This window comes from Papaver somniferum, unplaced genomic scaffold (genome assembly GCF_003573695.1).
Source record: "Papaver somniferum cultivar HN1 unplaced genomic scaffold, ASM357369v1 unplaced-scaffold_132, whole genome shotgun sequence".
Taxonomy (NCBI): domain Eukaryota; kingdom Viridiplantae; phylum Streptophyta; class Magnoliopsida; order Ranunculales; family Papaveraceae; genus Papaver; species Papaver somniferum.
The window spans coordinates 16,569,983-16,575,467 of NW_020622381.1; the positions used below are offsets into that span (position 1 = coordinate 16,569,983).

The window sequence follows — 5,485 nt, forward strand, 5'->3', positions numbered from 1 at the left end:
ATGTTGGAATATGATATATTTCGTCTCCAGTTCATCCGAATGAGAAACTCAGGTCTAACTCTAGTAATCTTTGAATCTGAGATGTTCAAATCTTATATATTTCATATTCAGTTCATCCGAATGAGAAACTCAGGTATATCTCTAATAATCCCTGACTCGAGATGTTAAAATCGAGATTACAATTCCTCATTCTTCTGATTCGTTTTCATCATTCAGATTCATATTCATTCTTATATATTATTTGGATTTGGTGTGATATACGCATCAAAATAAACGTAAACTACTAGATATTTCTTCTCAAAATTATGGACCCCTCTTACGATATCACATGGTTCCGTAAGTGTCAATGAATTTACAAAAAAAAAAAAAAAAAATTACAACAAGAAGAGCCGTCCAATGAAGTTGTTTGTGACACGTGGCAAGAAGTTAAGCATTTGATATTCTGAAACCAATCAAACGGGCGTCCAAGACATTAATCGTCCAGCTCTACTACACTATAACAAGTTTAAAAAAAACCTAAACCTAAACCTAAATTTCTCTCCTTCTCCGCCTCTCCCTCACACCATCTTCTTCCCTTTCTACTGAAACCCTATCACCCTCACCCTATCTTCTTTTCGATTGAAACCCTAAATCGACTAAATCGAAGTAGAGTTATCAGTCTCGATCTGCTTTTCTTCAAATCTCTTTATAATTTCATGGAATAATTTCATGAAATTGTTTGAAGATGAAAACCCATCAAAATCAAAGTGGAAGCCCGAACTTCAGAATCAACAGCAAATCAACAAAACCCATCAACCCACATATTCAGATAAGTGAATCTAATAACTTAGATTTATGTTTCAGTGTCTTTTTTAAATCGATTATGAGTTGTTTTTTGAGAGAATAATTATAATTTTCTTTTTTGTTTAATTTCGTCAGGTCATTTTGAGAAGAATGGGAAGAGGAAAACCCTGAATTCATCAGCAAGAACAGATGCTAAAAGAAAAAACGAGTTTTTACTTTATTTTTCTTGTTTCCATTCTTGCCAAGTGGGTTTGTTCATAATCTATAAATCGATTCAGTTTGTTCAACTTTGTCTGTTAAATTCTGGTATTCTTTTTAAGGTTTGCATTTTGTTTTACAATACCCAAATCTAAGTCTTTTAGTAGCAGCAGCAGATAAAAAATGGATGTGGGTCAGATGCAAAAAAGATTAATTGATTAAGCTGCTACTATATTTCAAGAAGTTAGTTCTTAAAGATGGGTTTGTATATTCTTCGTTTTTGTTTTTTAATTTTGTGTTTTAGGGTTTTAATGATGGGGCTGGTGTTGTTGTTTTAGGATTTCTGGATGATCAGTTTAGTCAGCTGCAACAGCTACAAGATGTGAGTAACCCATGAAAAGATGGATCTTTTGTTGATTAATAAGAGTCTTCTGGCTGGAAAGTGATGCATCGTTGTAAATTGAGTTGGTCTGTTTTAATTAGATTGAAAATGGACTTTATTCTGCTACAGATTTTGTTGGAAAGCTCGCCTCTGATATTGTTACTCCCTGGAATCTCATTTGTTTGGGATGTGGTATTCACTGCCGAAAAATATAACTTGTAGAATGTATTCCAGCTGAATTTTTTCCAAACTCGAGAGAAATCTTCCAAATTTACTTATTTGCTAAGACGATAATAGTCTTGCTGTTATTGGTTGGTACTTAACATATTTAGATAGATGTTCAAATATAAAAAAACATTATGTACTTATATGTGCAGTATCTAGCTTGACATTTACCTTGTTCATGAATCTTGCTTAGATTTATGTTCATACCAACTATTATTTTCGGAAGAGAGCTTTTTGATTTTATCTGTATTAGTTAAAGAAAAGTTTGTTTTATCTATGAAGGTCATTTTCTTCTGTGCAATATGTTTGTTGATGCTTTGATGATCTTTACAGAAAGAGGGCACATACACTGGAAAGAAGTTCAATGCCATCTGCCACTTCTTCGGTTATCAGGTTCGAGGATCTTTGCCATCAAAATTCGATTGTGACTACGCATATGTATGTTTTCAAATGTTACTCATTTCAGTGTAGAGCGTTTAGTTGTGATAGTTCATGTGTGGACAGTAGGTATTAACGATGTCATGTCCCTGCAGGTTCTTGGACACATCTGCTATCACATCTTAGCAGCTGGCTTGAATGGTTACATGGCAACCGTTACCAACCTGAAAAGCCCGTCAAACAAGTGGCATTGTGGTGCTGCTCCAATCTCGGTATGGGCTTTTTCCTTATCATACATATATTTTTCTTGGTTGTTTTGATCTTGCTAGTAAAGAGGCATCTCTTTCTGCATACTGTAGCTGGAACTCTATGTGGTGTGGACTGTAAAATTTTCTCTGAACTTTTTTAGGCAATGATGACTGTAAAGAGTTGGGCACGTGGTCCCGGACCCTCAAATATTGGAAAACCTGCTGTTCATCCTGCTACTGTCGATCTGAAAGGCAAAGCTTATGGGTATGTATCTTTATCTATTGACATGATTATGACCAACTTTAATCGCGTACTTGTTGAATTGTGAGGAGAAAAGATGTTTTTTGTAAAAGAAAAACCTAAAGGACTGTCGAAAGTTAACGTCTTGCCTATTTAGTTAATTTTATGGATATCGCTGATATCCATATTTTAAATGTAAAGGAATCCATATTTTACCATCAATTTGGGCGTTCTAAAACAAATTTCATGTTGAATTGGTTGCTTGACTATTTTCTAAATACATTATAAAAAAGATAGACCCTAACATTTTACTGTTTGCATGCCCATGATTTCAGGTTGCTGAGAGAAAATGCATCAGCATTTTTGCTGGACGACATGTACAGAAACCCTGGCCCACTACAATATGATGGTCCTGGTGCTGATAGTAAGACAAGGTAATCAACTACTCTATGTGTAGAAGACCAAGACTACATGGGTAGGATCAAGGAGTTGCAGGAATATCTTGACAAGGTAATCAACTGCTCCCACCTTTTCACTTATAAATATCTTATTGCTCTGCATACGAGCAAAGAAACTATTTGCTTCTGTTTTTGCTTCAGAAACACAAAAAATGTCAGCTCTAAGTCACTATTTTCCGTAGTACGTTTTTTAACTCCCAATTTTTTTCTTTGGTTTCCTTGTATATTTGGTTTGGTATGGTAGCTGGAATTAGTTACTACTCCAAATAGAAGTGACTTTCAGACTTTATTATCCGAGTAGTTCGTTATGTACGTATTGTTTTCAAATTCTTATTCTTTTGCCCATTATAACTTTTTTTCTTTCTCTTCTTAGGTGAGGAACATGGTGAAACCAGGATGCTCCCAGGATGTTCTGAAAGCAGCTTTGTGTTCCATGTCATCAGTGACTGATGTTCTCTCCGTCAAGGATACTTACATTTTGTATTAAAATGATAAAAAGGAAATGTCATTGTCCATGGTTTAATATTATTAGTAATATTACTTTCACGTAAGAAGGATACTTCATGTTGTAATTATTCTGTAACACAACTCACAAAGAATTTATTTTGCATTGAGTAGAAGTGGCTTATATGAGTGAAGTATGGCATGTTATGTTCCTGATATTCCTTTTTTATAAGTGGCTTATATGTGCTTCACATCAAGTAGTAGTGAAGTAGCATCTAAGATGCACTTCTGTCTGTTTTTTGTGTCATTCACTAATATTTATGCTCAATTTTTATTGTTGTACAGGTCAGGCGTATTAGATGCCAATGCTGAAACTGGTGCAGCTAAAGAAAAAACTAGGTGCTTCTGTTCTTGATCTTGGTTGTGCTCTTCAGGTATATCTAGTAACCGACCTTCCCCCTTCTTAATTTGACTTCCTTAAATTTCTTGTCAGATCTCATGTGTTTGAGCTTTGGAGTTGAGCATCCAGCTGCTTAAGTTGATGGACACATTTGCCATACCTGCAACCTTCATTCTTGTACCAACAAAGTAGCTGGAGAGGATCTTTTTTATCCGAGAGTACTTGAATAAGATTGAATTGTTCTTGGGTAGATTTCATAATGAATAAAAGTATTCCTTTGTATGTGTGTTTCTGTAATGAATGTATGGCTGGTAAAATATGGATAGTTGCAGGTTTATTTGTGCTTCAGACCTGTAAACTGAAAGTGCAGGTTCATGATTACAGGGCTGTAAACAAACTGGAAGCCCAGGTCCATGAAAATGGTTTGGGCTATCCATTTTTTTTAAATTGTAATTTAAAAAATTGTCACTGTTTAAACTGTGACAACAAATGTAAAAAAAAACCACGTGTCATCGTTTAAGAGTTTAAGAGTAAGCACTTAAAAGGATGACACGTGTTCTCAAACAAATTGTTGCAAAATAATAGGCAACACCTAAAAGTGTTACTGTAATCGTGACAAAAGCAACACGTGTCGGGCACTCAATCGTGGTAAATATAGACTACAGATAAAACTGTTAAGATAAATGTGACAAAAGAGCCACGTGTCGCAACCATAAAATTAGATCGACTGTGGCTATTAAATATTGTAACGCTTTTCATATGTGACTGTATCCGGATATTGTCACAAATAAAACCGTTACAAAACACCATCACAATTATTAACGGCCTGTTTAGCACAGTTATAACTGTGACAAACTCAATCAGCCTGTGACAAAATCCTGGAAATGGTGTAGTATATTGCAAGCGCACTAGACGATGTGTTCATATGTTGTAGCAAAACCGTTACATGATTCATATATATAGCATTTACGATGATTGGGTTATGTTCAACTGAGGACAGTGCCTTGAACAGGTTCATTGTGAATATGGTCATTTATTTGAGCTAGCTTCTCTTGTATAGCTTCTCGTTCGGATGAAATCTTCGCTTTCCCATTCCTTATCCTAGATAAAGGACGAATTTTTTGTCCCATTATTCGTCACGTGAGCAGGTAGAAACCAAGGCCAGAGTCCCAGACACCCTGCATTCAGGGTGAAATGGACAGAAATACACGGTCGTGGAAGAAATTTCGCTCCCGCACTGCTGGATCAACTATGATCTAGCAGAACCGTGTCCACTCATTTTGGGGTTTGTGACGTCACCAAACCAAGGAAATAACCATGATTAGTTTCCGATTTTGTAGTAGCTTTTTAACCCGACTTTTTTAGCATCTGTATCATAAAGAAAATCCGATATGTTCTATGTTCACATTAGGATTGGATCAGTATTATAATTTTGGCGCGAATATATGTTTTTCCAGACAGAATAATTAGAGAACTCTCTATATTCGTCAAATTCTTAAGATTGATCATACTGTTAGTGTATTATGTTTGATCTTAGATCCGAAAAATTCTTCTCTTACTTGTGAAACATCCAAGATACTAGAGTGATTGCAAACTCTATATTCGATATCCAACTGAAATTAATCGGAGAAAACATAAAGCTTCACATAAGCCACGACCCTGACAAGGTAATTTTCTCATAATGATATCTGATTTGATAAAACTTTTTCATACTGTTAATTATTTGGT

General features: G+C 35.2%; 1 pseudogene; it reads left to right on the forward strand.

Moving 5' to 3' along the window:
* The first annotated feature begins 556 nt into the window (after positions 1–556).
* Positions 557–4,034, forward strand: LOC113333268 (annotated as a pseudogene).
* Positions 4,035–5,485: the final 1,451 nt, after the last annotated feature.